The sequence below is a fragment of the Myodes glareolus genome, chromosome 23 (assembly GCF_982192425.1).
Source record: "Myodes glareolus chromosome 23, mMyoGla1.1, whole genome shotgun sequence".
Taxonomy (NCBI): Eukaryota; Metazoa; Chordata; class Mammalia; order Rodentia; family Cricetidae; genus Myodes; species Myodes glareolus.
Genome location: NC_142048.1, coordinates 41,503,033 through 41,524,284, shown reverse-complemented (window position 1 = coordinate 41,524,284; position 21,252 = coordinate 41,503,033). Strand labels below are relative to the sequence as shown.

Below are 21,252 nucleotides of genomic sequence, written 5' to 3'. Positions count from 1 at the left end.
ATAGTATGTTGATTCTTTTAAAATAGATTTTATTATTTGATTTTGATTTATGCCCGTGTACATGTCTAGTAGGTACATTTGTATGTAGGTGCCTGTGGAGGTCAGAAGAGGGCATTGGGTCCTCTGGATCTGGAGTTACAGGTGCTTATGAGTTGCCTGACATGGTGGCTGGGAACTGGACTTGGGTTGTCTGGACAAGCAGCAGCAGCATCTCTCTAACTTCTCATATAGAGGGCTGTTAGGTATTTTTGTTTTGTTTCTTAATTTTATGTTCATTGGTGTTTCCCCTGGATTTTATCTTTATGAGGGTGTCAGAAATCCTGGAACTGGAGTTACAGACAGTTGTGAGCTGTTGTATGGGTGCTAGGAATTCAATTGTGAGCTGCTAATGCTCTTAACTGCTGAGCCACCTCTCCAGCCCCTGAGAACTGTTAGTTTTATCAAATTAAGAAAAAATTTATTATTATTGTGTGTGGTGTGTATGGAAGGGTGCATGTGTGTGTAAGGGTGCATGTGTGTGTAAGGTGCATGTGTATGTAAGGGCGCATGTGTGTGTAAGGGTGCATGTGTGTGTAAGGGTGCGTGTGTGTAAGGGTGCATGTGTGTGTAAGGGTGCATGTGTGTGTAAGGGTGCATGTGTGTGTAAGGGTGCGTGTGTGTGTAAGGGTGCATGTGTGTGTAAGGGTGCCTGTGTATGGAAGGGTGCATGTGTGTGTAAGAATGCCTGTGTATGGAAGGGTGCATGTGTGTGTAAGGGTGCATGTGTATGGAAGGGTGCATGTGTATGGAAGGGTGCATGTGTGTGTAAGGGTGCATGTGTGTATAAGGGTGCATATATATGGAAGGGTGCATATATATGGAAGAGTGCATGTGTGTGGAAGGGTGCATGTGTGTGGAAGGGTGCATATATATGGAAGGGTGCATGTGTGTGTAAGGGTGCATGTGTATGGAAGGGTGCATGTGTTTCCTGGTACGTGTGAGGAAGTCAGAGGACATCTTTGTGGAGTCGGTTTTCCCCTTCCACCTTCATGTCAGTCTAGGGGATCAAACTCCTGCCATCAGGCTATGCAACAATTATTTCACCTGCTGAGCCATTTTGCTGGCCCTGTTAGCTTCATTTTTAATAAATTTCCCCAGACGCATATATTTCTCTACCTCAAGTATAATATCGTTACATTACATCAGAAATCTATTGCAATGTAATGCTGTAATTTAACTTTTCCTCATGGCGCATTTCACGTGAGATCCAGAGCGGATAGAATGAAAAATATCTCCTGTTCTTCACCCTCTGCAGCAGCCGTCAGCTTCCTGTTTGGGTTTGATTACTCCCAGGTCATCATCTTCTTCTTCATATGACTGTAAATAGATCCCAGATCATCATTGTTTTCATTACTGTTACCATGGAAACTTTGCTTAGATCCAGTGACTTATTTCTTTTTTCTCTCTTTTCTTTCTTCATTTTTTGGTATGTTTTATTTACTTGAACTAAATCTTCAAAGACTGTGAAATTTTATTAATTACTTACGGTTAAGTTTGTGTTCCATTAGACAGATCAGATACACATAAAGTTATCAGTAAATAAGTTTTAAATGAATAAGATTGAAGTAAAAGGTCTCCTATTAAAATGACCTGTTAATTTGATTTTCTCATAGGGGACATTTGTTTTGCTTTTTAATAGTGCTGAATATTATGGGATATCCTCATTCTGAAGTTTCAAATAGTCTGAGAGTTTCTTTCTCCCCATTTTTGTTTCTTTATGGTGGACTCCCTATTGTTGGTGCTGTGTTTTGTTCCCCCTGAGTAGCTACCACCCATTTTCTAATTGTTTCCTAGGAAGGGTGTTGTGGTAATTTGAATTGGTATGGCCTGCATAGACTCGTTTGAATGCTTGGTCTATACGGAGTGGCAGTATTAGGAGGTATGATCTTGTTGGAGTGGGTGTGGCCTTGTTGGAGGAAGCATGTCACTGTCATGGTGGGCTTTGAGGTCTCATATATGCTTAAGCTGTCCCAAGTGTGACCATCTCTTCTTGCTGTGTGCATATCGAAATGTAGAACTCCCAGCTACCTCTCCAGCATCATGCCTGCCTGCATACCACCATGCTTCCTACCATGATGATAATGGACTGAACTCTGAAACTCAAAGCTAATGCTTTCCTTTATAAGAGTTGCTGTGGTCATGGTCTCTGTCTGTGTCTCTGAGGTTTATTTATTTATTATGTATATAGTGTTTTGTCTCCTGTATGTATACCTGATCTCATTACAGATGGTTGTGAGCCACCATGTGGTTGCTGGGAATCGAACTCAGGACCTCTGGAAGTGCAGCCAGTGCTCTTAACCGCTGAGCCATCTCTCCAGTCCAGTCATGGTGTCTCTTCACAGCAGTAGAAACCCTTACTAAACCAGGTGTGAAGGGAGTATGAAATTGAGGTTGGGCATCATTTTCCTGAGAACTCAAGGCTCCTGTCTTTTAGCTATGGCTGTGGTTCTGCTGCTTCTTCTTCCCCTTGTAACCAGTCAGTCACACAGCACAATTTTGTTACAGTTCATCAGCTTGTTCATCTCCCCGAGTTCCTATTTCATGTCGTATCTTTGAAGAAAAGGTACCGTGCATTCTAACTAGAAGTGTTTCTGTCTAGACTTGGGTAGACTCTTAGATCAGTCCGCTGTGTATATGGAATTGTTTTGATTTTCTTTCTTTTATAAATAGGGTTTCAAGAATTTGTGTGAATGTAGCTTCTTATGGGCCTTTTTCTTCTTCAGAATGGTCACCTAGCAAACCTTGTAGCCTGAAAAAAGTGTGTCATGGTGTGTTTTCTCTATGGTGTCCTCTCTGACTGCAGCTTTTGAAGCCACTGTGAAGATGATATTGAAATTTTCAAGTTTGCTATTTTTAATTTTTTCTTTTCATTACTTTGTCATTTTGTTGTAATTTCTTTTTTTTTTTTTTGACATTTACTTATTTATGTGTACATATAGGCTGATGCTCAGGTCACAAGCACAGATGTGCAGGTCAGAGGACAGCTTGTGGGTGTCAGTGTTCCTTTCTCCATGTGGGTGCTGGGGATGGGACTGGTCATCAGCTCCGGTCTTTACCTGCTGAGCCAGTTCGTTAGCCCTTGCTCAGCTTTCATGGAGGTTTCGGTTTTAACTTCAAGTCTTTTTTTTTTTTTTAATCATAGTTTTATAACATTTTCTTATAATGCTTTTAGCTTCATTTTTTCCTGTTAGTATTTTTGCTGAGTGGTTGCGGTCACAACTTCTCCATAGTAAGCTCTTAATACTTAAATGTTTTTCTTCCTCAGTTCTATTTTTTCCTGTCTGCTTATTCTCTCAGGTTGGTTGTAGGGGAAGCTGATTGACCTTGTTTTCCTCGCAGGGGATTATTAAGTATTAAACTTAACGTAGATCCTTTTTATTGAGCTGCTTGGTTTCTGAAGGGAGTGTTATCACTCTGTAAATCCTGACTGCCAAGATTATGGGACCTGGGGTGGTAGGGGTTGTTGCGGGGGCTTCAATATCACCATTTATTGTACTGTGTGCCAACCAAGACTGATGATTTTCATTTCAGAACTAGACAGAACCCTGTTTTTCTGGGTCACCTGCTGTGTGGTATTTGATTTATCTGTGATTATACTTTTTATCAATCTCAACCTTTTTACTCCCATCCTCCCAGTTCGGTCTGTTATTAGTGTGGTCCTGCAGTTTTCAAGATCCAGCAGAACAACACCCCCTCTTCCATATCACCTTCCTCCTTGGGTCCTTCATCTGTGTCTTAGTTAGGGTTTCTATTGCTGTGAAGAGACACCAGGGTCATGGAAGCTGTTGTAAAGGAGAAATTTTAATTGGGGCTTGCTTACTGTTCAGAGTACGTTATTATGATGGGGAGCATGGTGGCAGGGAATAGGGTGGCATGCAGGCTAACATGGTGCTTTCTACATCTGAAGACACCAGGAAGTGAACTGAGACACTAGGTGTGGCTTGAGCATATATGAGACTGACTTCAAAGCCCACCTCCACAGTGGCGCATTTCCTCCCGGAAGGCCATACCTACTCTAACAAAGCCATGTTTCCTAATAGTGCCATTCCGTATGAGTGTATGGGGGTAACCACATTCAAATTACCACAATCTGTACCTTCCATATTGTGCATTTAAATCCCTTGCTGATTCAGTGATTTCCTCTGGCTTTGTATTGTAGGTTTCTATTTTCCCCATTTTGGTGGTGGTTTGGGATTGGGAAAGAGCTGGCTTGTGTTTAGCCAGGAGATTGAGGAATGTGTAACGCAGTGAGCTGAGCTCAGTACTTTCCTTTATGCTGTCTGCAAGCTTCATGTGTCCAACTTCATATTGTGCATTTAACACACACACACACACACACACACACACACACACACACACACGGAAATGAACAGTATATTAATTTAGGAATAAAAGAAGGAAAACAGTGCCTATGGTAAGGAAGTTTAAATTGTTAGGTGTTAGGTTTTGGTTGATAATCTCAGAGCTTGGTGCTTTTGAAAGAAAGATACTGCCATAGTTTGGGTTTTAGGTGCTCCACAAATGGCCATTGTTTTACCATGTGGAGCTACTTGGAGGTAGTGGAACCTTTAAAAGCTGGTGCCTAGTGGGAGGTTTTAGATTATCGGGAAGCCTGCCACAGATGTGGGTATGGACACTACAACCCCTCCTTCTGTATTTCTTCATGTTTCAGCCGTGAAATAAGCAATTTTTCTCTATCATGTACTCAACCACAACAGCCACCATGAGCCTAAAGCAACTGGGCTGATAGAGCATGGCCTGAAATCACCAAAGCTCAGTGGCAACATAAACATTCTCTTTAAAAGTTGATTCACCCCGGTGTTTCTTACAATACTAAAGTTGGTGTGTATATTAGTAAATTATAAGTTCAGGTCAAGTTCATCTTTCTATCAAATTCTTTTGGTTTATTTATTTATTTATTGTTTAGAAGCAGTTGAACCATGACCCAGTGCATGTTAAACGTTCTATTGTTTAGAGCTTGAGAAGTGCATGTGCTATATGTGTTATAACTGCTTGCTCTTTTGGTGGGATATTATGGCATTGTACACTAATATATACCACATCGTCATCACATTGCTCACCTAATCTCTTGCTGACTTATTTGGTGAAATAATGGTACTGAAATTGGGTAGAGTAACTTGACCATAGTAGAGGCAGCAGGACAAAAGAAAGAAGACAGTTTTCCGGGATCGCTCCAGGACGGCAGTGTGTCTTAGTTTGGGCTGCTGTTATAAAATCCCATGGGCTGAGTGCTTAAGGAGTGTTCCTCACAGTCCCCAACCTGGGGAGTACGAGGCCAAAGGGCTTTGAAGCCTGCATTGGGTAAGATCCTCTTCCTGGCTTGTAGATATTTGTTTTCTTGCTGTGTCTACACTTGTTGGAGAGAATGAGAGGATGGTTTCTCTTTCTCTTGGAGGGACACTAGTCCCCACCTCTCATAAGCTCATTTGAACCTAATTACCTGTTAGAGGTCAAACCTTAAAGTATCAACAAATTAGAGTTTGTTTTTGTTTTCAAGACAGGGTTTCTCTGTATAGCTCTGGCTGTCCTGGAACTCACTCTGTAGACCAGGCTGGCCTTGAATTCACAGAGATCCTCCTGCTTCTGCCCCCTAAATGCTGGGATCAAAGATGTGAGTCACCATGCCTGGCTACAAACTAGGGTTTTAACAATTATTAAATTTAACAATTAAATTAAATTAAATTAAATGCTAATACGTTAGCATTTTCAGTTTTGAAAGATAAATATAAACAAATGAAAAGATAACACTATGATGGCATTATATGGCTAAGGAGTACACATTTTCATTCTCTAATTCAAGAACCCTTACCTCAGTAAACAAGGTCTTAAGATGGAAAAACAGAGATACAATAATTGCTTGGAAAGGTTTAGGTACAGAATACATCTTTGCCATAGCTGGGCACGCTTTGCGTCATGAATCTAGTCAGACCCAGAGCTAACACTAATGGAGCAGCCTGAGTAGATCCCTAGGCTATGCTTCCCCCATTGTGAGGCTTGTGAGTGACAGAGGTTCTGACTCGTCCCTGCTGTGTGTGTCTCTGTGGTGCCAGAGTGAATGGAACCGAGGCAGGTGCAGCCTGTGTGAGAGCCATCCTTGTCTATTTTGGAGGCCTTTCTACCAGTTCACAGTCGACTTACTCTTAATTCCCGATGTATCGCTTTCATTTTCCTTGGCCTTATATCTAATGCCTTTGAAGACATGTTGAGGCATCGTTCAAAGAAACTACCTCGGTAATAGCTGATTTCAAAGGGGCCGAGTTTTGTGATTGTTGAATATTTTCCAGCCCCAGGAGTTTAGACAGAACGTGAAAACGTGTGTATTTGGTAAGGATGGATTTTTAAATACAAAAGCTTGTTTTTCAGTCAGTGTTCATGGGTTAGCTCTATCAAATGTCTCCTGTTACTGTACAATGCCTGAGACTTGATTCTTGGTGTGCAGCCTGTGAATCAGTAAAAACTCAGGAACCAGCAAATTCATTTGCGAGATAGGAGCACTGGATGCCTGAGCAGCCATTGCAAGTGTTTGGGCTGTGGAACTGATGTCATCTGGTGACACTCTCTGCGGTTGGTACATAGCTGGTCCTGTGCTGGTGTTCTAGGTTACACCCTCTTAGTTTGTCATAATCTGGTGACACTCTCTGTGTTTGGTACATAGCTGGTCCTGTGCTGGTGTTCTAGGTTATACCCTCTTAGTTTGTCATACATCTCTTTTAAATCCAAAATGAATGTTCAGCCATAAAGAGTTCATTTTGAGATTATAGGTGTGTGCAACCACGTCTGTCTTTTGTTTTCTTATCAACTATAGGTTTTTCCCTTTGGGACAGAGTCATTTAATGAATTAAAATCAGCACACCCTCTTTGCCCTATCAGTCAGAGAGCAGGTTCATAAAATGTAATGCTATGATTCCGTAGTTCACCTTGGCCCCGGTCTAGCCATGCTGTAGGTGAAAATTGCCTCAGCGCTCCCTGCCTCTTGATCCTTCTACTTCGTGTTATTCTATCTTAATTTTCTCACCTTGGATCAGTGCATGTGGTATTTTTTCTCATAACGTCATTTACCCGTTCTAATCCCCTAATTTCTTTCGCGCAGACCCAACGATATCTCTATAGTGCCATTATTTTCCCAAGCACTAGCTGCGAGGTACTGGGGGAGGATTTTATTTTCTCCATTTGGCATCTAAATAGCCCAGCCCATAACACCTATGGCTGTCCACGGCACATTATTAGGCAGAGGGGACCAGCGTGTGGTAGGAAACCTGAGCACAGTGGCTGCTAGGGGTGGTCATCGGGAACAGGCTGCTGTCCTGAAGGATCCAACTTGGGCAGACTGCACCGTGTGGGGCCCCTGAGTGCCAGTTTGACTCTCAGGTTGCAGAGGATCCAATTGGCTCTGATGTTTTACTGGGCTAGGGTCTCCACTGTGTACTAGACTTTGTTACATACCATTAGATGGAAGAGGCCATCCAACAACCTTTCCATTTCTCAACCGGGAAATAATTCCAGGAAGATGCTTGGCTCAACTGATGCATTGCAAAGAGCTGCCTTGTTGGCTAACAGAAACCGACAAGACTTTTGGCACATAGAAATGTATGTGCTTGCACACACCCGCGTGCGCCCAAGCCTTATCCCTTGCCAAATATGTAGCAAGTGAGAGACTCCTGGCTGTTGTACTTGAGACATTTTCCATGCAAGTTCACAGAAGGGTCCTTGTGGGTCATTTTAAGGATTGAGCTGCCTCCATCGTCTACCATTACCATTGGCCGGCAGCACCGTACCTCCTGTGGTTGCTGCAGACTGTCTCTGGCTGCTTAGCAACAACGTGGATTCCATCAGTTGCAACCCCACATGCCAGCTGTGGTCAGAGCATACCAGTCTTCTGGGGTGCATTAGGATCATGTTTTCCTCAGATCAGGGCAAGCTAACACTCTAAAACTAATGTTTTAGAACACCCTAAATGTTCCATTGCTGCATCTGTTTACCAAAGGTTATCTGCATTTCCTGGTCCCCTTTTGGTACATCTGTCCTTCTATTCAGTCTATGGCTATTACCTTTTACCTGACTGACTCGTAAACATTCTTTGACGTAAGCAGCTAAGGCATTGAAATCAGATCACAGACCACTTCCCGAACCAAGGTTGTTACTCAGTTATTAACATTATTAAGTCTTTGTTTGGATTTTAGTTATGTTATGTGTATAAAGCTTTGCCTGTATGTATGTATGTGTATCATGTATGTGCCTGGTAACTGAGGAGATCAGAAGAAGGCATTGGATCCCTGGGAACTAAAGTTGCAGATGGTTGTGAGACACTTTGTGGGTTCTGGGCATGGAACCTGGTCCTCTGTAAGAACAATGTGTATTTTTACGTGCTGAGCCATCTCTCCAGCACCCCTACAAATATTTTTTTAAAAAGCTGATATATAAAAGCACAGAAGTTGGGTCAGGTATGATGGCTATAATTTCAGCACTTAGAAGGCTGAGGCAAGAGTATTATGATTTCAAGTTCAGCCTCGTAAAATAATAAGTCTTTCAAACACAGTACGAACTCACTGAGTCTATAAACAGGATTCAAGGTTATACTGTATCAGGACATGTATACATACATGCCATGCTTAGCTTGTTAAAATCTAATGACTTTAAGTCTGTTTTAAAAATATCTGGTGTATCATTTATAGCTTTATTATTTATAAACCATAAAAATTAAAAGTCTTGCCTTGCTCCTTAAAACACAGAGAATTATTGTTAATGAAGGCCCCCTTCTGTGCAGTGGCATAGTAAGGCTTCTTACTTCTGTGGCTTGGTACCCATCCATCAACTCTTCCCATTTCCCTCGCCACCCACTTTAGTCTCCCTCAGCCTTCAGTAGCCTTTGGACTACTTGAAACCTCTACAAGATTAGCTTCTGCATATCCATGAGCTCTTTCTGGGCATGGCTTATGCCACGTAGGAAAATCAGCTTTAGTTCCCTACAGATGACAAGACTCCATCCTTTGAAGTCATCAGCTGACGGACACTCGTGTTGTTTCCTTGTCTTGGTGATTGAGAACAGTACGACAATAGGCGTGGGTATGTAGATATCACGCCAGCCTCCTGATTTCATTTTTACATCCCCTGGATATGCACCCAGCGTTGAGGCTGCTAGATCACATGGCAGCTCTGCTTTTAGTTTATTTTTTATTTTGAACCACTTGTTTTTAAACGGGGTCTTGCTGGGTAGCCCAGGCTGGCCTCGAACTCGCCTTCTCCCTGTTTCAGCCTCCAAAGTGCAGGGTTTACTGGCACTCATTGCCACACTCAGTTTCTAAAGCTTTCTTATTAGCATGCATTACATGTTTATGTGGTTGAGTAATTAATGCTCATTGTATGTATATAGCGTATGCAGTCACCTGCAGCGGAACACTCTGGATGATCTCTTACCTCTGCTGTTGTAAATGGTACTCAGTCATGTACGAGCAGGTATTGCTTCAGTTCAAACTATCTAAAGGGCAAGTTGATGGTTTAAGCTTCCGGTTGGTGATCTTGGAATCAATGAAACAATTGAATCAATGAATCAATTTCTTGGAAACAAGAAATGTATCTTGTTCTCACGACCTTAGACAAAGTACAGAAAATTTCCAAATTCCAGAAAGTAAGGTCACCTCCCTTCCTGCCACCTACCAGGAACCAGGCAAGCACTGACCTGATTTCTGTCACCAGAGTCTCATTTTTGTCAGTTTGAAGACTTCATGTGAATTGGGTTGTACACTCTGTCCTCTTGCCTCTTGCGTTTGGCATCTTCTTGGACAGCTTGCTTTTGACAGTCCTCTTTTTTTCATTCAAGGAACTAAATTCTGATCTTTAGGCCACATTGCAAACTTTTATGGCAAAGAGTTAGGCATAGCTAAACATAGTTACATGCCTTTCCTCATGCTGATACGATTGGAGGGCTTTTGTTGTTGTTTGTTTTGTTTTGTTTGTTTTTATGGATCCATCTCCATGTGCCCCGAATCAGGGAGACCCTTTGTTACAGGGTTTTCAGTGGGAAAATAATGCATTCTGGACAAACTGGAATTAACTGGCCACTGTAGCCTCCTTTAGGACATACTGTAAACAACACTAGGGGACAGAGGTAGACATTTGGAGAGGCTCCATTTGGAAGCCAGATCCAGCTAGAGTATTTGCTGGAGGCAAACGCATCCCCTGATTTCAGTTAGTTAAATTTTTTAAAAAATTCTTTTTATAACTTAGTTTCTTTTTAAAAAATTATGTACACATTGTGTTTTATTACTTTTCTGTCTTCCACCATACTATTTTAAGAGCATCGCCTTTATTTAGGTTTTTATTATACTGAAAAGTAGTACCCAATCAAAAGCATTAAGATTAATACCTTAAACTATGAGGTATTATTATTTCAAGGTAAGGTGCTTGGTTTGACAGGCTCCAGTTTGATTATTTTGATGTCAGCGTAATTTTTAAAATCTAGCCAGTTTTTAGGCTGAACTGTCGGGCGTTTTCCTAGCAGGTGGGTGTTGATCTTCACCTGCATCCGGAATCATTCATTAGATGGGAATTAGCAGAACGCCCCGCCTGCTGATGTTCAAGTATAATCTGTGCTTTCGCTCTCTGAGGTAGATGAAATTCTTGGCTTACTCAATTCTGAGCTAGTGTGGGATTATTTTATAACTTCCATCTTCGGTGCGCATCCACAGGAAGCCAAAGGAAGCTTAACATGTGCTTCAAGACAAAAAATAGCCAGTGTCAGTTTCTGCTTCTTGGTAATCATGTTTCTTTCAGACTTTGTTTCCTGGCCACAAGCAGATGCATGGCTCCTTTAAGAGACGGTTTCCTGGTCCATCCTGGTGGCAATAACTTCTCCGACCCTTTCAGGTAGTCCAGCTACAGAGCACTCAAGTGGGGTTTGTGAGCAGATTGCTATCAGTTGCATAACGGCAACAAAGACCCCCTGCATTGCTTACTGTACTACGTGACTTTCCATCTAAATTGTGATCCGTGCTACTCTTACAAGCAGGCAGGATGCCAGCGGCAGTATTTCCTAGGAGCAGAGGGACCAGGTGGCAGTTTTGGGAATGTGTCTGAGCCTTTCCACACTTTACTAAATTTCCGAGGCCTTCTTTTGCTTTTCTTTGCCTTTCTCTATAAATTTCTGGCTTTGAAAAATTAGAAAAATAGCCCACAAATATATCACTGTAGAAAAATTTAAACCATAAAGAAGTCTCCCAGGAAACAATGAAATTTCATCTTTTACAATCCACATTCCAGTCGTAATAAAGGCCGTTCTTCTAGAATTTTAATGTAAAATTGTTTGGCCTGTAGTTTTTTTCTACTTTATTGAGCTGATTCACACATACTATATGTGTGTGTGTACAAATATATACATGTATACAAATGAACATATATATTTAGGTATTTTTCAGATTTGGCTGTTTTAAAGCTATGTTGATTCCAATTGTACATGTACTTTGTTTTAAAATTTACTACCCCCCCGCCTATCGTCTCTTCTTGTGTTGTGTGTGTTTGGAAGATCTCCACTCCTTTGACGAAATACCTGAGGGACACAAGAGAGGGAAATGCCTCAGAGTTCCAGAGCGTGGCCCTTGCCTCATTTGTCACTTGGCAGTGACACAAGACAGGTGGGGAGCCTGTGATAGAGCAAATCTGATGGCCTCGTGACAGCCAGGGAACAAGAGGGGAGGAGGACCAGGCTTCCAGCATCCCCCAGGGGAACTCCCACTCAAGTCCCAACTGCCTTCTGCTAGGCTCTGGATCTGGAAGGTTCCACCACTGCAGACTGAAGGCAGGCCAGTCACCAAGACTGTTAACACGCAAGTTTTCGTAGGATGCTTCAGATCCAACCTGTTACAGTAACTATGAACTTGTTTGTTGTTCTTTGCTTGTATGTATTATTAGTTCTCTATCTGAGTTGTTAGGTATCTATATCTACATATATCTCAACATTTAATATATTTAGTAAAAAATTTCAAGCACTATTGAGTCATAAATTTTCTTTTTTCTCTTTTGTCTTTTTTCAAGACAAGGTTTCTCTGTAGCTTTGGTGCCTGTCCTGGAACTCACTCTGTAGACCAGGCTGGCCTCAAACTCACAGAGATCCGCCTGCTTATGTCTCCTGAGTGCTGAGATTAAAGGCATGTGCCACTACCACCCGGCGTCATAAATTTTCTTACTCACAGCAAAATATGATTTGTTTACTTATACATCTGACCTGTATAAAGCTTCTCAGACACACTTAGTATGTTTGGATTGTTGATTTGTTTGTAGTGATAACTTAAGGATTTCCTATGGTTTCAGAGTGAAACTTAGTGTTTCTCTATGGCTGACTACTGATGATAAACACTTGGATAAGTAGGGTCCAGTCGCATGGGATAACCAAGAAGTTACAGCCAACCAAAAGTGTCTTTCATTTCAAAGCTCAAATTGAGAGCCTAACATTTTTTAAGTCTCATTTTCCATGCCTGTAACTCCTTGTAATTTTTTCTCAAATACTGACTTTATAAATTTGTGCAAAGAATAGCTTATATTATTACAAATTATTGCTTATATTTTATTGCATAGTATTATTTTAACAAGGTGGTACTATAACATGCTCATTTGCTATGAAATATTACCGTGAGAAATTAAAATAAAACTTACCCAAGAAAATAAGGCAATAAAGATTTCATAAGACAAGTGATTATTCTCAGCAAATTGCTGCACCAATTTCTAATTCACTATTTTGTTTTATGGCCATATGTGCTTTTTGACCTTATTGGGTGAAACACAGACCCCAGAATCTAACAGCTAGTAGTGTGAACCGGAATACTTGCTCTTGTGTGATGAGAGCCTTCATGTGACAGTTACATAGAGAGCTGTCCCATATTTCAATATTTAGGATTTTTTTTAGAATTCCCAGTGCATCCATGTTTGAGCTATGTCCCTTGTTGGAGACTTGCTTTTAGTCCACAGCTGGAGTCTTTTTCTTTCTTATTCTTGACATAGAATTGACAGAATAAGCTATGACCTGAGTGTTTACATAATAAGAGCTTACAATACATTTATTTATTTATTTTTCTCTGAGTACCTTTGGATACTTACTAGATGGCAGGCACTGTGTTGAGTTCTTCAGGCAAAGATAAATAAACTTGTGTTTTCTGAAGGGCTCCCTGACCCATAGGGAGACAGCCAAGTACATATACAATTATAGTTGGATATGGTAAGTGCTTTTGTCACAATACTTGGAAAAGGCCATGTGATAACCGAATAGGAACATCCAGCAGATGGGCAACTTGAAAAATTCTTCCTGGAGAAATATTTGCTTCCTAGAATCTTACTGTCAGAATCAACTTAAACTATTTAGAAAAAGAAAACGGGGAAAGGTCCCATCTACACTGCTTCTTAAACTCCCATGTGTAGACCTCCATATAGTAGACCATACTCTAATACCAGTAGATTATAACTGTCAAAAAGCCTGGCTCAAAGTGGCTTAGTAATAAGGACCTTTATTTATTAACTCAAGCAGAAGTTCAGCGCAAGCAGACTTGTTTTGTTAGAAGATCAGTTTCATTGAAACATATATTTTTTTTAACCCTGTCATTTCTCCACATGTTGGTGAGGCTTTCCATGTGATAAAATGATGGCTGCACCAGATGAAGGTGTTATGACATCATTTATTCAAGAGTAGCCAGCAAAGCCTACACTTTGTCTAATGATCTCCCTCTTGCTGCTATGTGCTGTGCTTGTGCTTCTGTGTATCTGCTTGCCTGCTGATTGCCTCTGTGCCCAACTGCAGACCTGAGCTGCGCTCATATCCAGAGACAGTGGTGGATGGGCCAGGAAGCAGGGAGCTTTTCCTTTCAGGTATTACTATTATGATCAGGGTGGTAGGGACCTGCTCCTTTCATTTGGGGCCTGTTCTATTCTTTCCTTGAGTCATAGTCTTTACAGGATAAAGTTTAGGATACATATTTCAAATTTATATATGAGCAGTATCAAAGGAACTAATCTTACTGTGGATTGATTTTCTCAAGACTTGTTGAGAGCTGGGAGGATGGCTCTGTAAGTGAAGTGCTTGCTGTGCAAGCTACACAGAATTCAGATTCCTAGAAAAATGGATGCAGTTGCAATAACATCAGTAATCCCAGTGTGCCTTCATCTGGGCATTGGGAGGCAGAGACAGGAGAATTGCCTGCAGCTCACGGGCCAGTTAGTGACTTATGAAGTAGTGAACAAGAGAGACCCTATCTCAAGCAAGGTGGACGGTAAAGACCAAATCTAATGTTGTCTTCTGACTTCTACGGACATGCCTGAACTCATATAGAAACTACATGTAGACACATGTAGGTGAAGACTTATTCATTATAAATGCTCGGCCATTAGCTCAGGATTATTACTTGCTAACTCTTACACTTTAAATTAACCCATATATCTATGCTTTGCCAGATGGTTTGAAACCTTTTCTCACTATACAAGTTTATCTCCTTCTCTCTGAGTCATCTCTCCCGTGCCTGTGAGGCTTCTCTCCTTCTTTGCATTCTCTTTTTTTTCTGCAAGACCCACCTAACTTCTACCTGTCCAGCTATTGGCCAATCAACTTCTTTGCTAGCCCAATCACAGTGACACATATTCACACAGTGAAAAGGAATATTACACACACACACACACACACACACACACACACACACACACACAGAGAGAGAGAGAGAGAGAGAGAGAGAGAGAGAAAGAAAGAGAGAGAGAGAGATAATGAGGGAATGCAGACTTGTCAATAGTGACCCACCCTGTCGGTGAATTTAGAATATATTCTCATTTATTTCTACAGACACTCTTTCTCATACATATGTGCATGCTACATGCTCTTGCTCATACATACATACATGCTCTCCTTCCCTCTGACATATACAAAACATGCTGTGGGGAGATGCCCACAAGTTTCCATGTTGAGTGGGGAACATGGGACATGGGTGGGGCTGGTTTTTGTTTTCTTCTGCTTCCTTTTTATGTGCACACATGCGCGTGCACGCACACACACACACACACACACACACACATAGAAACACATAGAAACACATATTTGAGTTTAATAGAAGTTATAGTAGTAATGAATGTTTTAGTACTAGAAATTTCATGTTAAAAAGAGAAAAACTATTTGCAAACACAGATTTTCTGTTGCTTTACACACTTACCACCTTGCTTTTTGTTTGCTGACAGAACATTGAATCTTGTCTATAGCATTAGATCTGGACTTCTAAGATGAAATTTAGTTTGTATTACTAGAGATTCTTAACGTGGACTTCAGATCCTTGTTTGAGTCTGTCGCCTAAATGATGAGGCGTGCTATTAAAAGCTGGCTGGAGATATAAATGTGATGGATGTGGGAGGACAGTGCTTTATTCTATATTTCTTCTCCCTTCAATATACAGAGAGACTTTAGCATGATTAAATGGAGGTTTGGAGAATGAATTCATTTTTGTAAATCTTAGCTTCTAGATAATGTTAAGAGTGGGGTAAAATGGCTTGCAATTTCCATATGTACCTGCTGGATGAACTTGCTTTGAAAAAATGTGTCATTGGTACCTTGACTAGACTGTAGACTGACTTAGTATTAGGTTTTGACTTAAGTAAAGTATACCTTTAGTCTATGGCGGATACACATACTGGCCCTGAAATTTTGTTTGTGGTTGAAGATAACCACTGTATCGATTGTCTTAGGACTCAGTGGGCCTAAATTGTGAAGAGTGTTTCCTTGATTGCTTTCATACTATTGACCTGTCCTCGTAAGCTGGAGGTCTTGGTAGAATATGGACATGACTGCATTGCACACAGTGGCGTAATGCCATGTGACAATTGAAAGACTTGTGTGCACCACGGTAGAGATACTCCCTCTGTTTACATGGATAATGCCAGGTTCGTAGCTGTACATGGTTTCAAATTATGCGAAAAGCTCTTCTCACTATAAAACAATTTCCCCTTTCCAGGTTTTCATGTTTCTGAAATAAGTGCGTGTGACAGTCTAGCACCCTGTCGTGATTTCCAGTATTAAGCATTGTCCGCTGCCTTGTTGGATGAGCGCTCATTCATTTACTCATTCCTGTTAGCGCGCATGCTCAGTCTACCTGTAGTCCACCTCCTATATGGCTGATCCCCATGCTTGGTAGGTCATTATCATCATCATCATGATGCAGATTATATTCATAGCTATACCAGAGACTACAACAATGGCTTTACTTGTTTGTCTTGAGCTAGTAATTGAGCCTAATTTTTTGATTATTAGGTCTTCTGTGGACTTGTCAGTAGTTCAGCACCAATCTCTTGGACTAGCCAGACATAATTATTCTTCTCTTTCTTCGGGAGTGACTGCATGTATGTATCCTACTCTAGTTTGAATTTCAGCTAATGGCTTAACATTTACATCATCATCATAATATCCCCTGAGGCTCATTTTGTTCCTCTTTGAGGTTCCCGAGTTTTAGTTTAATGTCCAATTAGCAGGACCTAGCAAATCTGTGCTCTTTAGGAGTGGTTGTACCTCTTTCAGTATTGCCGTCTCCATACATGTTGACTGCATAGATGAGTAATGAGCAACAAGGATGTGTTTCATGAAAGGATGTTAACATCGTTTTAATTTTTCTTTACATTTATTTCCCGTTTGATGCGTCTGAGTGTGTGTGTGTATGCACACGTGCATGCATGTGTGCAAGGGAAGGAGGGCATACTCATGCCATGGCAAATACATAAATGAGATGACAATTCATGGGGCCAGTTCTTGTTTTGCACCAGGGAGGACTAGGGGATCGAACTTAGGTCCTCAAGCTTGGCAGCGAGCACCTTCACTTGCTGAGCCATCCTTCTGAATCTACTCTGATACAATTTCCCTTTGCATTTTTAAAAATCTGTTGCTGCGTGGATCTTAGTGTCCTGTATGATTTAACTTGCATCCCAGAGGAGAATTATAAAGGGGTACAGGGATGAAAAAATGTGGGCTTTTTTTGGTTTGGTTTTAAGTAATTTGATGGTTCTTTCTTAAAAACGTTTCCTTTTTATTTTTATATAAAAAGGAAGCATGCATTTTTATGTTTTCGTATTTTATCAGATGTTCTAAGGGAAATAAACTGGAAAGTTAATTTTGGGCAGGGAAAATAGAAGTTTCCCTTGGGCAGGGAAATAGAAGCTCAGTGGGGCTGACAAGGTGTTAGACATGTGAACGAAACAAACAAACAAAAAACAGTATTTTCAGAAAAGTGAGGGGACAGAAGAACAAGAGGAGATTTATGGATAAGTTGTTGGCAGAAGAAAGCAGAAGTCAGTCTAGGCGTGACAAGCAGTGGGCCTTCAGCAGAGGGTTGGTTGCACAGCGCTTGAAGCACCAACTGATAGAGCAAAGGGAGGAGTACTTTATGGAAAGGAGCAGTTATAGCAAACCCTGTGTGCTGGTGAAGCTCACTGGCAGCGGCTTCTTGCAAAGTGACAGCCTTGGCTGCCCCTCTTGAGGCTCCACTGAGGGAGGCTCCTTCTTACTCTCCAGCCCCCACCCCATGCTCCCTTTGGCTAGACCTAATTGCAGGGCAGTTGCTCAGGGATTCTGAGAGAGCAGGTTTGCAGGATGAAGTCCCATGTAATACACAGTATTGGCACAGCATCACGTTCAAGAAATAGTACTAGAGAATTCTCTGCCCCAGAGGCTTCACGTCAGTCCCCTTCCAGAACCTGCGCTGGCGTGCCTCCTGGTTTGACGTCTCCAGGGCAGGCTGTACTGCTAGGGTGTCCGTAGGGCTTGGTGGTTAGCCAAAGGGTGATAGCAAATTATGGGCCATAAAAGTTCTGCACTAAATACTTGTTAAAACCAGAAAGACATTTTATTTGCTTTACTACAGTAGGGGATACATACTTTACTATGGACCTCGGTTCAACTATGAATGTAGGAGAGATAGCTGGGGTTAATAGTCAACCAGTAAGGTGGGAGAGAGGAAAGAAAATTGCAGAGCCTAGAGACCTCCTCATAGACATAGCTAAAGGTTTGTCTCCTAGGTGGCTCTGGATTCTGTCACATTTAATGATATTGAGCAGAACAATCTCCTTCTGTTTTCTTCACCTCATGCCAACAAGCCTCTAAAGAAATCATCATCTTTGATTTTTTTTTTTTGAGACAGAATCTCACTATGTAGCCCAGGGTAATTTGAACTTGTGGTCCTTTCGCTCTAGTCTCTGGTATGCTCAGATAACAGGGGCGCCTCACTGTTTTTTGGAAAGGCATGTCTCATTATGTATAGCTATTTTCACTTGCTGTGTAGCTTAGGCTGACCTTGACATTTCAGTCTTCCTGCCCCAGCCTTCAGTGTGCTAGGATTAAGGGCATGTAGTACTATACTTTTAAAAAAGTTTGTTTTGAGTACATGTCATTTACTGTTTTACACAGTGCATGCGTGTGCACATCAGTAATCATAAAGTTATGTTTGCAAAGGTAAAAGGAGAGAACACTGAATTGCCTGTTAGATTGATCTTTAGCCTTTAAAATACTTAGGTAAGTGGTGTATGGGACTTGATCTTTCTTTTGCCTTAGGCCCTGCACCTATTATGAAGGGGATTGCAAAGTTATTGGCTGGCCCTCAGCACAGACTCTATAAGGAGCTTGAGAAATGTCCATGTCTGGGGCGGAGTAGGCGTGCTTAATGAGTGTGTGTAATTGAGAGAGGGAGGTTGCGTGATGGCGAAGTGGTTAGGGGGCAGGCAGAGGGACCCTTGGAGAGAGAATGGGAGGAGCAGGAGGAATATGGGCCCAGCAGTTGGTTGGAGGGCTCTCTGAGCCAAGGGCCCTGTCAGAGCCCCTTTTCAACTGCAGAGAGAAAGGGTGTCTGTAGAGGTGCGTGTGGCTAGTTCCTCAACCCCTCCTCACCTGGCTAGAGAGAAAAAGGGTGTCTATAGAGGTGCATGTGGCTAGTTCCTTTGTTCAGAATTTAGTTTCACGTGACAAGATCCTCTTACTAATATTATTTCATAATGTTAGTTACTGCTTAGAACCCTGGAGTTGTGTGAATAAGTCAAGAAAATTCACAGGCAAAGGATTTAAAAGCACCAGTAAATGTACTCTCTGAGCAACACACCAGGCTTTCCTTTGTTCTATACTGCTTTCCTCAGAAAGTTTTAATTCTCCTTGTTGAGTATTTTTTTTTAACAGAAGTAAGCTTTTATTTCCATGTTTCTTGGACTAAGTTGTCTGAATTGGTTGCTTTGAGAGGGTTAGTCAAAGAGACCAAATCCCATATCTTCATCTGATTCCTCCGACTCTTCCTTGGCTTCAGCCTTCGCTGGGGCTGCAGGAGCAGCAGCAGGAGCAGCAGTGGTGGCGGCAGCCACAGGGGCAGCAGCCACAAATGCAGATGGATCAGCCAAGAAGGCCTTGACCTTTTCAGCAAGTGGGAAGGTGTACTCAGCCTCCACAGACAGAGCCAGAACCCGCTTGTACCCATTGATGACAGAGTGTGGCACTGAGGCAACAGTCGGGTAGCTGATCTGCAGACAAACACTGGCAACATTCCGGACACCCTCTAGGAAGCCGGAGTGCAGAGCCTGCTCTGTGATGTCAAGCACTTTGGGGTTGTAAATGCTGCCATTGTCAAACACCTGCTGGATGATCAGCCCAAAGGAGAAGGGGGAGATGTTCAGCATGTTCAGCAGCGTGGCTCCCACTTTGTCTCCAGTTTTTATCAGCTGCACATCACTCAGAATTTCAATGGTGCCCCTGGAGATTTTAGTGGTGATGCCTAAAGCCTGAAAGAAAGAGGTCTTCTCGGGCCCCAGACCAGTGTTCTGGGCTGGCACAGTGACCTCGCATGGGGCGATGGCACCAGCACGGGCAGCAGCTGGCACCTTATTGGCCAGCAGCATGTCCCGAATCTCAGTGAGGTCCTCCTTGGTGAACACAAAGCCCACATTCCCCCGGATATGAGGCAGCAGTTTCTCCAGAGCTCGGTTGTTCTCCAGGTGCCCCTGGATGGCCTTCCGCATCATGGTGTTCTTGCCCATCAGCACCACAGCCTTCCCTCGCAGAGACATGCGGATCTGCTGCATCTGCTTGGAGCCCACATTGTCTGCTCCCACAGTGAAGCATTTTGGATAATCATCCAAAAGTTGGATGATCTTAAGGAAGTAGTTGGACTTCCAGGTCGCCCTGTCTTCCCTGGGCATCACGGCAGTGCGTCAGGGATTGCCACGCAGGGTTTAAAGACGATGTCACTCTAACGAGAACGCCTGGCGAGAGAGCCTTGTTGAGTATTTTTGATAGACTGGATTTTCATAGGCTGTTCGGCTTCACGGTAGGAATATTTTGTTGTTAGGTTTGGAAGACTCTTTGGGCTCTCTTCTAGGTTAAGCCGTGCCTTCTTTAGAAGCAAACTGTATTGACTAGAGGTACTAAAGTTATATTTTTTTTTGTGGGAGCACTTGAGGGTGCCCATAGCCCTTCACTCATACTCATTCATTCATTCACTCTCTAGAATCAGCATCACTGTCATATTCTGGTTTCCCGACATTGGCCAGCTTGACTCCTGGTCCTCACCTGGCTTTTTAGTTCTAGATGAGTGAGCCAACCTTTGTGATTGCAGTGGGTGCTGTGAGACAATTGTATCACCCTGTAAACATTTGTTTCTTGAGCTTGTTTGATAAAATGCTGTTTGGCTGGTAGCCAGGCAGGAAGTAGAGGTGAGACAATGAGAACAGGAGAATTCTGGGAAGAGGATTCTGCAGTCCGCAGTCATGATCCAGACATAGGGCAAGCGAGATGTGACAGTCTGGCTGAAAAAGGTACTGAGCCACGTGGCTAACACAGACAAGAATAATGGGCTAATATAAGTTATAAGAGCTAATAAGAAGCCTGAGCTAATGGGTCAATCAGTTTATAATTAATATAGACCTCTGTGTGATTCTTTGGGACTTAACGGCTGCAGGACCAGGCGGGACAGAAACCGCAGTCACCAAGTAGGGCCAATAATGCGAGTTGCCTTCTGTTTTCCCAGTTTGTGTGGGGATGGTGAAAGATGCCCACGTGCCCTGAGCAGGAGGAAGGCGCATAAACATGTCCCGGACACTGCTGTAAAGCATGCCACTCCTCTTACTGCTATTGCAAATCGGTCTCTGTCGTCAGCAGCCTGGCACGATTTGCCAGCATCAACTTTATCCCAAACTGCAATTCCCTTTACAGTGCATTTT

The 21,252-nt window shown here is 42.3% G+C and overlaps 1 protein-coding gene and 1 pseudogene across 1 annotated transcript in view; one reads left to right on the top strand and one right to left on the bottom strand.

The window, feature by feature from the left end:
* Pofut3 (protein O-fucosyltransferase 3) overlaps positions 1-21,252 on the top strand; it is a 77,502-nt gene that overhangs the window by 29,961 nt on the left and 26,289 nt on the right. The window lies entirely within an intron of this gene.
* Positions 19,209-20,303, bottom strand: LOC148118350 (large ribosomal subunit protein uL10 pseudogene; annotated as a pseudogene).